At 40.3% G+C, this 12,713-nt stretch overlaps 1 long non-coding RNA gene across 1 annotated transcript; it reads left to right on the forward strand.

The window, feature by feature from the left end:
• Nucleotides 1-4,802: 4,802 nt before the first annotated feature.
• Nucleotides 4,803-12,444, forward strand: LOC132533344 (uncharacterized). The gene is made up of 2 exons (XR_009545219.1): nt 4,803-4,856; nt 11,944-12,444. It is a non-coding gene; the product is annotated as an uncharacterized LOC132533344 (long non-coding RNA).
• Nucleotides 12,445-12,713: the final 269 nt, after the last annotated feature.

Here is a 12,713-nt window from a genome sequence, read left to right on the forward strand (position 1 = left end):
ATCCAGGCTGACACAGCCCATCTGCTCGGTTTTACACTGTGGTCTTTTATTTCTACCTTTCATTAGCCACTCCATTTTTTTTTAAGTAGGCTAGTCACATATAAGTACTTTCTGGAGAACTAATGTAACCCCATCATTATATCACTAGCATTTATCTCAGTAAGGAAATCTCAAAGAGCTATGTAATGGCCCTGTGAAGTGAACCCTCCCCACTTCAGGAAGGGCAGGCAGACTCAACCAGAAGGAATTATGCCCAATCCCAGCCAATTTCCCCCATTAAATCAAATTCTCCCTATAAGTCTTTCCCCCTCAAGTTACCTTCAGAGCTCTGGGGAGCAGAGTAGGGGTCACATATTAACAGTAAAAGGTTAAGAGCTGTTCTGGCTTCCCACATCACAGTGATGACTCAGTGACAAAGTTCTAAACCCCCCTCCCCTTTCTGGAAATAACAGACCAAGAAAGCAAAAGGAAAGAAATGCTGACAGAGACCCACAAAGGCCACCGAAATTTGGTTAAGCACTGAGCCAGTAAGAATATTGTATGGAAAAGGAGAGCAGATGAGACCACAGTTGGCTCTGAGAAGGGCCAAACCACAGCACTCTTAATGACAGCTACCACTCTGGAGGAATGCTCCAAAAGCAGCTGCAGAGGCAGCAGCTGGTTCAGGGAGGAAAAAGTCAGTCACAAGTCACAGCTGAGCTGTCCCAGGGAGTGGATAGATAGATTCTGCTGCATGCCCCAAACCCAGGCCTCAACCAGAAAGCAAAGGTTCTAGGAATTGAGACAAAAGGCTAATAACTAAAAAAAATAAATAAATAGCTCACCACAAAACTCAGCAAGAAAGAAAACAAACAAACCCACCTAAAAGTGAGAAGAGGATATGAATAGTATATCCACCAAAGAAGGGATTCAAAAGGCCAGTAGATAAATGAAAAAATGCTCCAATTCAATGATTGTCAGGGAAATGCAAATAAAGACAATGAGACACCACTTCACTCCTGTCAGAATGCCATAAATCAATCACAAAGGATAGTAACAACAAATATTGGAGAGGCTGTGGGGATAAAGAAACCCTCCCGCACTGCTGGTGGGAATGTAAATTGGTCCAGTCCTTGTGGAGAGCAGTCCGGAGAACTCTCAGAAAGCTAGAATTTGACCTACCTTATGTCCCTGAAATTCCTCTCCTAGGGATACATCCTAAGGAACCAAAAACACCCATCCAAAAAGACCTATGTATATCTATGTTAATAGCAGCACAAGTTATAGTAGCCAAAATTTAGAAGCAACCAGGTATCCAATAACAGATGAGTGGATAATTTGTGGTATATATACATTATGGAATACTACTCAGCTATTAAAAGTGATGAAGTCACCTTCTTCACCTAATTTTGGATGGAGCTTAAAGAAATCATGTTAAGTGAGATAAACCAGAAAGAGAAGGGTGAATATGGGATGATATCATTCATGGACAGAAATTGAGAAATAATAATAGAAAAGGGGAACAAAAACCAGAACTTAGGGTGGGGGTAGATAGCATAATGGTTACACAAAGAGACTCTCATGCCTGAGGCTCCAAAGTCCCAGGTTCCATCCCCTGTACCACCAGAAGCCAGAGCTATGCAGTGCTCTGGTATTTCTCTCTGTGTCTTTCTCTCTCTGCATCTCTCTCAAAAATAAAATAAATAAAATACTTTAAAAAAAAAAAAAACAGAACTTGAACTGTGTTGAGTGTTTTGCACCAAAGTAAAGGGCTCTGGGTGGGGGATGGGGAAGGACTTTCAGGTCCTGGGACATGGTGGAAGAGGACCTAAGTTGGGGGTGAGAATGTTTTGCAAAAAAAAAAAACAGAAATTTTACACATGTACCGATAATTGTGTTTACTGAAAACTATTAATCCCTTCAATAAAAAAGAGATGAGGATTTAGACACAATCCTTGATATGTTTGTAAATTAATGAGGACCTAGTGTATCAGTTCTGCAAGGCTGGGTATTCTTGCTTCAGGAGAAGAAACAGAAAGCAGGAAATCTTTATGCTACAGCTCAAAGCAGCTTAATTATTCCTGCAAATATCAAGTGTCTAGAATCTAATTCACAAAGAATTTTTGATTTGTTCAACACTGGGAACTGTTCCATTTTAGCTAAAAAAATTTTCATTCCCAGGCTAGAAAAATAGCTCACCTGGATAGTGAGACTTCTTTGCCAATACACACAACCCACATTGGAATCTAGGCCCCACAGCAATGGAGAAAGAGCTTCAGTGTTGTAGTGTTTCTTTCTTTCTATTCCTCTTTCTACTTCTGTTTTTCTGTCTTCCTATCTGAAAAAGTAAAGTCCCAGCAACTACAAAAATAAACAGATCTTTACAAAAAAAAAAATACCATTCCTGGCTAAAATTCTTTTACTTTTTAGGAGCTCTCTCATTTCAGTAGAATTTGCCTTTGCCTTTTTTGAAACTTCAGTCTTTAGATCTTTTCTTTATGTCATCACCTATCCGTGTACTTCTGTCTTCTTTTACCCACTACATAATCAGAATTCATCACAAATAATTTAAACAAGATTTTTACTAGAACCTTAGAATTGCTGACTTCTAAGCTATTTCTGTGACTAGGTTGTCAATCAAATCTGGTAAACCCTGTCTTTACTCTTCCTGTTTTATTGATGACAGATAATATGAGACAAATCACCAAAGCATGTCTCTATATTGTTAACTGGGGGTTCACAGTGTAATATTGCCTATTCTCTCTCTCTTTCTATCTCTCTCAGTGTATTTATTATTAGTGTATTATTAGTGTATTATTATCTCAGTGTATTTTTATTATTATTAATGATGTAATAATGTTGATAAGATTGTGGGAAAAGAGAGGTACAATTCCATATACTTCCCACTGATTCCATATCCCATCCATTCCATCAGAAGTTTTCCTATTGTTTATCCTTCTTGGAGGATAGAATCAGTATCATTAGTGGTGCAGAAGGAGGGAGATCTGGCTTCTGTAATTACTCTCCACTGGACATAGGCATTGACAGGTCAATCCATACCCACAGTCTGTTTCTTTCTTTCCCTAGTGAGGTAGGGCTCTGGGAAGGTAGAGTTTCAGGACACATTGGTGAGGTCATCTGCCCAAGGAACTCAGGTTGGCATCATGGTAGCATCTAGAACTTGGACGCTGAAAGAATTAAGCTATAAAGCAGAAAAATTGTTTAATAATCAGGAATTTAAAGGTAAGAGTATAGTGTATGATATTTGGGGTCTTCATGTTGGAAGAAATTACAAAAATATACAGCAAAATCACTTACTTGAATAGTGTACTGCTTTGTCATGTGTGTGGCCTAGGTTCAAGCATGGATCCCACATTATTAAAGAAGCTTTGATACTGTGGTCTCTTTACTCTTTCTTTCTGCCTCTCTGCCCCTCCGTTTTTATCTAAATAGTTTTTAAAACTGCAAACTTATAAGAAAAAAATTGACCAGTTATTGAAAGGGATTTCAGAATTATTTCTCAGCAAAAAGATAAAACACTAGACCAAAAGTTGCTAAGATATAGAAGATTCAAATAATCAAGATTGACTAAAAGAAAATTAAGGGAAGTCAGGCGGTCACACAGCGGGTATAGCGCAGTGGGTTAACCGCACGTGGGGCGAAGTGCAAGGACCAACATAGGGATCCTGGTTCAAGCTCCTGGCTCCGCACCTGCAGGGGAGTCATTTCGCAGGCAGTGAAGCAAGTCTGCAGGTGTCTATCTTTCTCTCCCCATCTCTATCTCCCCATTTCTCTCAGTCTTATCCGATGACATCAACAACAACAACAACAATAATAACCACAACAATGCTAAAACAACAAGGGCAACAAAATGGGAAAAATGGCCTCCAGGAGCAGTGGATTTGTGGTGCAGGCACCAAGCCCTGGCAATAACCCTGGAGAAAAAAAAAAAAGAAAATATAGATTCCTGAATCCCCAAAATACAACAGAAAAACATAACTTTTATGTGCTTAAACCTTTATACATGACAAGAAAATACATTTACAAATAGTCTGTGAGTCAAAAAAAGAACTCATAATAGGAATCGTATAGCACATGTCAAAATTTAAGGATGTGACTAAAGCAACATCGAAAGGAAAATGCACTGACTTTAATATTGTGTGTATATGTTTTTGTTGTATTGGGAGGATTTAGGAGTCTATACTTTCTTTTGTTCAATTTTGATGACATATGCACTCCTATGTCAGTAGCAGCACAATTTATAGTAGCCCAAACTTGAAAGCATCCCAGATGCCCAACAACAAATGAGTAGATAGAAAGTTAATATATGTGTGTATGGGAGTAGGGCGGTGGCGCAGTGGGTTAAGTGCACCTGGCACAAAGCGCAAGGACCTGCATAAAGATCCCAGTTCGAGCCCTTGGCTCCCCACCTGAGGAGGAGTCGAGGAGTTGCTTCACAAGTGGTGAAGCAGGTCTGCCGGTGTCTCTTTCTCTCCCCATCTTCCCCACCTCTCTCCATTTCTCTCTGTATTATCCAACAACACCAATAACCACAACAATGTTAAAAACAAGGGCAACAAAAGGGAAAATAAATAAATAAATAAATAAACAAACAAAATTTTTAAAAAGATGTGTGTGTGTGTGTGTGTGCATGTGTATTGCAGCTGTTAAAAATGATGAAACTATTTCCTTTGCCATTATCTTGGACAAAACTTGAAGTCATCATACTGAGTGAAATAAGCCAAAAAGTGAAGGATGAATACTTAATAATCTTACTCATAGGTCAAACTTAAAAAGCAAGGACAGAAGATGATGGCTTGCAGATAACATCTGGCTTGAGCTCTGCAAGGAGACTGCTTTAAACCTGGGACTTTCAGGTGAGGGTAGGATTTCTGGGCCTGTCTTAGAGGAGAAGGACAGGGGAGGGGTCAAGGTGGAACCCAGGAAAAGTCCTATAACCCACCCTTAGCCTGGCAAACAGAGGCTAAAAAGGACAAAGGAAACATGGAGTTGGCCAGTGGGATATGGGTTTTGCTCTTTCCCTCTGAACTTCCCCCAAATACCAATCCCCACACCAAAGGGGTGAGGGAGTCAGCTTCAGAGGAGGAGGGACTCCTGTGGAGTTAATCTCTTTGTCGATATTCCAAACTCAGGGCAAAGTCCTTCAAAGGAGGTGGGATTTTTTTCCCAATCCAAAGGGTTTTTATTGTTTTCTTTTTGAAGGAGGCTGGACCTCTGAGTGGCTGGCCAATCTCTGCCTCTGCTGGGGCTGTGACAATAGTCTCTGGATTTGCAAGGGTTAGTTTTATCTGTTTTTCTTTCTTCCCTCTACCTTTTGAGTTTGATAGTTGCTTCTTGTAATTGTTTTTATTTTGTGTAGGAAGGGAGGAAGGTTGTGAGCAGCCAATCTGGAGTGCTTTAGTCTATAGACTCATTGTAAGAGTTTTTAAATTTTTTATTTGCTTTTGTCTGTTTTCCCTTCTCTCTGGGTTGACCAAAATTAGTTATTGTTTTTCCACTGATTGTTGATGGGTGTGCTCTCCATTGTGGGAGCAGCTTGCTTTTCTTATTCTCTTTTCTCCCTTTATTTTTACTTTCCTCCTCACTTATTTGAAAAAATAATCATTTTCCTGGAGCTCCAATTTCCTAAAACCACACCCCACTAGGAAAAGAGAGAGGCAGGCTGGGAGTATGGATCAACCTGCCAACCCCCAAGTTCAGCGGGGAAGCAACTACAGAAGCCAGACCTTCCACCTTCTGCACCCCATAATGACCCTGGGTCCATACTCCCATAGGGATAAAGAATAAGAAAGCTATCAGGGGAAGGGATGAGATACAGAGTTCTTCTGGTGGGAATTGTGTGGAGTTGTACCTGTCTTATCCTATGGTTTTGCCAGTGTTTCCTTTTTATAAACAAATAAAATGAAAGAAAGAAAGAAAGAAAGAAAGAAAGAAAGAAAGAAAGAAAGAAAGAAAGAAAGAAAGAAAGAAAGAAGGAAAGAAAAATAAAAAAGAAATTAAGCATTAATGAAAACCATGAAACAAAACCAAATCAGGGTGGATGGTAGGGGTAGTGTATAGAAGATACCTTTTGTGGGGAGGTAAAAGGTTGTACCAGTGTTCCAACAACTGTCATGTATATTGTTATTTAATAGAATAAAGTAATTTAAAAAAATAGAAAAATATATCATGTGATAGGAGCACTCAAATCAATCTATAAAACAATATAATACAAAGTACAATAAAACTAATTTTAATTGAAGTTTGAAAATATTAAAAAGAGAATAAACAAGAATATCTAAAACAATTTAAAAAGTAATATGGCATAGACAGTTACCCTACAAAATATCATTTTAAAAACTTCTAAAGTTTGATTGACTGAGACAGAAAGTGAGGGAAGGAAGCAGAGATTGAGAGTGGTGTAGCATTGCTTCACCACTCATGAAGCTTCCCCTGCTGCAGGTGGGAACTGGAGACTTGAACCCAGGTCCTTGTACATGGTAATGTGTATGCTCTCCCAGGTGTGCCACCTCCTGGCACCCTTAAAATATTAACATTGATTGTAAGGTTGTATTCATTAAGAGAGTGAGCTCTTGGCACAAAGGTTCACCTTGAAATAAGGTTGCCAAACCTGGGGCCAAGTCTTACAGGTTCTGCCCTGCCCAGAGGTACTGATAACACATCTACTGGCAAGTGGGCTTTGACAAACCATAGAACTGAATTTTTTATACTTTTCATGAAGAGCTCTTACATAAAATGGAAGGCATATTCAGTCCTGTGTCCAGAAAATGCAAATATCTTCTGGACAACAATCTATAAAACTCACTATCAAACAGAAGAGTCTTTCAGGATCCCATACAGAAAAATCAGTCTTATCAGAAACAAAACAGAAATTGAATCTTGCCAAGGTGGGACAGGGAGAGATATTTTAGAAATGAATGCCAATCCTGCCAATTTTGGAGGACCTTTGTTAACAGAAGGTCGTATATTTCAGAAAACCAAAGTGAGCCATTTGCCACAAGGCACCTTCATGGCTGGAGGGCAATGGCATTAATTAACTCCTTGGAAAGCAGAATCAGCCTTTTCATATGCTCTACCCCTGCCCTTCTGTCCACAAATATCTGGAAGAGATCCCACTGGGATGCTCCTTTCCCTGGGGCTGAGAAGAGAAGAATGACAGATTAAGGCAAGAACTCTATTTTGGGGTTTATGACAGATAGAGACTTGTTAATTCTATTAGTAGAGCAATTCATAACAGCAAAGAAAGGCCCATATTCCAAACAGACACAAATGCCTTTAGTTCTTTCTCCTGGAAAAGGTCAATTCTTACCATTTCTCAGTTTCTCTCTCTCTCTGTCTCTCTCTCTCTCTCTATCTCTCTCTCTCTCTCTCACATACACACACACACACACACACACACACACACACACACACACAACACTGTTCATCTGAGGAAACCAAACTGCCCTCAGTTATGAATCCACTAATTCCAGCAAGAATTGTGGGCATGCCACTGGGAGTCAGAATGTGACCCATGTTCTATTTATCAGTCATACACCATAGGAATGGAATTTAAGTTAACAGAAAGTGTCCTGTGCTCCAGTCATCAGCTCAATAACTCCAATTCTTCATGTGACAAAGAGGGCAACCAGAGTCCTCAGAGAGTTAGAAATTTGTAAACAAAGTACCTACTTACAATCTGGATTCCTGTACATACTGCTACATTATTAATAAACATTGGTCAATAGCCCCTTTCCTCAGTCTTTCCTATATGACTGGGTTTTTTTAGTAACTTTTTGAAGCCAAAGGATCTGAGAAGCCTCCCAATACACTTGAAAAGGTAACTTAGCATGTGGGTGTGGATCAGCTCCATATTAGTGCCAGGACCAAATAATTCAGGAAGGTAACTACAGAGCAGGCTTTCTGCTTATAGTTGTCATAAAGGCTGTAGAGACAAGAGCCAGGAAGAGTAAGGATAAGGGAAATAAGTGAAAAATTGTTACTGAGATTGTTTTTTATTTATTTATTTTTTATTTAAGAAAGGATAAATTAACAAAACCATAGGGCAGAAGGGGTACAACTCCACACAATTCCTACCACCCAATCTCCATATCCCATCCCCTCCCATTCTCTATCCCTCTGGGAGCATGGGCCCAGAGTCATTGTGGGTTGGCAGAAGGTGGAAGGTCTGGCTTCTGTAATTGCTTCCCTGCTGAACATGGACGGTGACGGGTTGGTCCATACTCCCAGTCTCTGCCTCTCTCTTTCCCTAGTAGGGTGGGTCTCTGGGGAAGCTGAGCTCCAGGACACATTGGTGGGGTCTTCAGTCCAGGGAAGCCTGGCCAGCATCCTGATGGCATCTGGAACCTAGTGGCTGAAAAGAGAGTTAACATACAAAGCCAAACAAATTGTTGAGCAATCATGGACCCAAAGCTTGGAATAGTGGAGAGGAAGTGTTAGGGGGTTACTCACTGCAAACTCTAGTGTTTCAGGTATATATTTTTGCACTAGTTTATGGATACGTGTCAACATATGCTCTCTCTGACAGAACCTGGTGTATATCTAGGTTTTGGGACTTTGTTAGAAAATGATCCACTTGGGATAGAATTAGAGAATGCTATGAAAGGAAAGGTCTCACCAGAGTAATGAAGCTGAAGGGTTGTCATTCCACACCTGAAGTCTCTGGACATAGTCTGAGCTGAAGCATGTTGAGGTGGCAATCATTGCATTGATTAGGTTGCAATCAGCTGATGCAATATTATTTGATATGGATTGGGAGAGGCATGCACGAAAGTGAGCCCTATCCTAAGGTTCCAGGACTGGGGGAAATATAGGCTCTACAGTGGAGATGTGAGGTTCCTGCTGTCTTAGGGTTCAAAAAGAGAATGGATAATGTTATCATCACATTATTTGGTAATTGGGTTAACTTTGAAAAATCCTTTTGTTAGGGTTTGCTGTACAGTACCCAGTATCTTGTAAATAGCTGTGCCACTGGTTGCCTCTGATCTAGGCTTTTGAGAGAGTCTGCATATCAAATACACAGCCTATATATTAAGAAAACTCAGTCTGTGTTTTAAAATTTTTGAGACATACAATTAATTTTCCTCCTCTCATAGTAATTAACCATGTCACTGAGATTGTAAGGACACAACCTATCCCATATTCTGAGTTGAGGTGATTCTCAACCTCCCCTAAAAAAAAAAAAATTAAATCACTTCATCAAGTCCAGTACTTTATCTTTCATTTGTTCAATTACAGGGATTTCCCTTGGAACAGAGCAATCCTGACTTTTGATGAATTATTAATTTCTACTCAAACATTTAGTATTTTACTCAGTGTTGTTATCCAAGTACTGTGCTAGATACTCTATGGTACTGAAATGAAGCAGATAATGATAATGCAGCTGACTAGTGACTAGGCAGACTGATGTTTGTGGTTCTGGGGTAAGGTGTAGAGAAAACTTGCCAAACTTTCCTTTAAGTTTGACCTTAAAGGACTGGTAGGTAGAATATATTGGTAATACTCCCTTGGTTCCTTGATATGTTTCCTTTTATAAGACTATTCCAAAATATTTCTGGCAGCACCATAAAGGAGAGTTCTTAATCTACTTTTTGAAGCACTGTATTTAATTGAACTAAAACAATGATTCCAATAAAAGGAAGAAATTGAAAGATAAATTACAGAACAAGGAGACAGCTCAGCTGGTAGAGTGAACACTTTACCATGCATGGGGACACAAGTGACAGTCTCCAGCCACAAAATGGGAACACCATGTAGAGGGGAATTTTCAGGAACAGTACTGCAATGTCACTTGTCTATTTCTCTCCCTCTTTGTTTCTTGCTCCCTATAAGGAAGAGAAAAAAAAAAAATCCAACAGGTATCAAGTAGGCAAAGCAACACTGAAACCTTGGCAGAAAACATTAAATGAGTAAAGTACTCTGAATAAGTTAACTGTTTAAAAAATATTTAACCATTTATTTCATATTAGAGTTTCACATTGAAAGATATAGAGAAGCCTAGAATACCACTCCAGTATACATGGCACCTATTCTTGAACCAGGAGCCTCAGGCATGCTGTGACATAACATGGACTTTGGGACATAATTGGCTGAGGCTGACAGATATAATTAGCATACTACTGCTATCAGCCTACAGAGTACAGTATGAACTTACAGAAACCCACAAAGGACTGTGGACGCATCAGAACTGACTTAAGTATGACAACTGGAAATCCAGCCCTTTTTCCCCCAGCTCCTTCTCCTGCTGGCACAGATCCTGGCTCAGCTTCCCAGGACTCCCATGCTGCTTCTGACTGAAGGAATTGAACATGTGTAACTCAGCTAGCCAGTAACTTTTAAGACTCCAATACAGCATTGTGAGTAACCTATATCTGCCGATAGCTGCATATTTTGCTGTACCTAAAATATACCATCCCGTACTACTGCACTGTTACAATAAAGCTTTTCTTATTTTTAATTTTTTATATTTATTTTATTTATTTTATTTATTTACTCCTTTTTGTTGCCCTTATTGTTTTATTGCCGTAGTTATTATTGTTGTCCTCATTGTTGGATAGGACAGAGAGAAATGAAGAGAGAAGGGGGAAGACAGAGAGGGGGAGAGAAAGATAGACACCTGCAGACCTGCTTCACTGCCTGTGAAGCCACTCCCCTGCAGGTGGGAAGCTGACAAGGTTAGCTTTGGAGTGACTGAGGGACATGTAATAGGAGGTATGTGAGGAGGGTATCTAGGTATAATTGCCAACCTGATTTCCCTGAGCAGATGATCCCACCATGTGTCCTGGAGCTCTGCCTCTGCAGACCCCTGCCCCACTAGGGAAAGAGAGAGACAGGCTAGGAATATGGATTGATCTGCCAAAGCCTATGTTCAACAGAGAAGCAATTACAGAAGTTAGACCTTCCACCTTCTGCACCCCATAATATTCCTGAGTCCATACTTCCAAAGGGATAAAGATCACATAAAATTGATTGGGTTTACAGTCAACAATATTTATATACCTTGCCCATATTTGGGAGCTACTCTCTTCCCTGATCCAGCTTTCTGGTCCTTTTTCCAGCCATAACATCATTTCCCCAGACAATAACTTGGATCTACCTTCATATCAGATGTCAGGCTCAGAAAAAAAAAAAACTAGTATAGTCATGGGCCCTTTGGAATATAACTTCTTCTTCTTCTAGCGTTTGCCCTTCTTCCGTAGCCAGTCAACATCAGGTTGAGCCTGATGTAAAGTTTCGAGACCTCCTTTGAATCTGGAGAGGTGGCAGTCGTTGACTATGTGGGTCATAGTCTGTCTGTAGCCGCAGGGGCAGTTCAGGTCGTCTCTGGCTCCCCAGCGATGGAACATAGCGGCGCACCAGCCATGGCCTGTTCAATAGCCATTGAGGAGGGCCCAATCATAAGGTGCTAAGTCAAAGCTGGGTTGACGCTTGCAGGGGTCTGTAATGAGGTGTTTGTTCTTTACCTCAGCTGACTGCCAACTCTGTTTCCAAGAGACTGGAACAGAGAAGTTCAGTGTAGGTGTAGGAGACCAGATTGGATGATGAGACGTCAAGTGTTGAACAGGGTGGGCGAAGATATCCACGTATATTGGCAGATCCGGTCGAGCGTAGACGTGGGAAATGAACTTAGATGATGCCACATCCCAACGAATATCTGGCGGGGTGATGTTGCTAAGAACTGGCAGCCATGGAACCAGGGTGGAATGGATGGTTCCAGAAATTATCCTCATGGAGGAATATAATTTGGAATCAACCAAGTGGACATGGGGACTACGGAACCATACTGGGGCACAGTATTCTGCTATATAACTAAAATATGCCTACTAACTATCTACAAAACAGAGACCCCCCGCCCCCCACCAACTTATCATCTGAACTATTCCAGCCTTTATGTTCATGATTAGTCAACAATTGTTTTGCTTTATACGTTAACTCTTTTTTCAGCCACCAGGTTCCAGATGCTAACATGATGCCAAGTGGACTTCCCTGGGCAGAAGACCCCACCAATATGTCCTGGAGCCCCGCTTGCCCAGAGCTTCACCCCACTAGGGAAAGAAAGAAGCAGGCTGGGAGTATGGATCACCTGTCAATGCCCATGTTCAGTGGGGAAGCAATTACAGAAACCAGACCTTCCACCATCAGCACCCCATAATGACCCTGGGTGTCCATACTTTCAGAGGGATAAAGAATAGGAAAGCTATCAGGGGAGGGGAGTGGTGGGGGTGGGATAGTGAGTTCTAGTTGTGGGAATTGTGTGAAGTTGTACCCCCTCTTATCCTTTGTTTTTTGTCAGTGTTTCCTTTTTATAAATAATTTTTTTTTAAAAGACTAGGGGAGCTGTCAAGGGAGTAGATTGCATATGGAGTTCTGGGGGTGGGAATTGTGTGGAAATGTACCCCTCTTATCCTATAGTCTTGTCAATATTTCCATTTTATTAATAAATATTTTTTAAAAGAAAAAAAAAGAAGGTGAATGCCTTATACACTGAAAATCATAAGTCACAGCTCAAAGAATTAAAAAAGATACAAAGAAATGGAAAGATATACCATGCTTACAGACTTGAAGAATTAACATAATAAAAATGACTATGCTACACAAAACCAAATAAAGATTTAATGTATTCCCTATCAAAGTGCCACCAAATGTCTTCAGCAAAATAGAACAAAAGCTACAAAAGTTTATCTGTCACCATAAAGTACCTAGAATTCCAAAAC

Source organism: Erinaceus europaeus, chromosome 16, assembly GCF_950295315.1.
Source record: "Erinaceus europaeus chromosome 16, mEriEur2.1, whole genome shotgun sequence".
NCBI classification, from domain to species: domain Eukaryota; kingdom Metazoa; phylum Chordata; class Mammalia; order Eulipotyphla; family Erinaceidae; genus Erinaceus; species Erinaceus europaeus.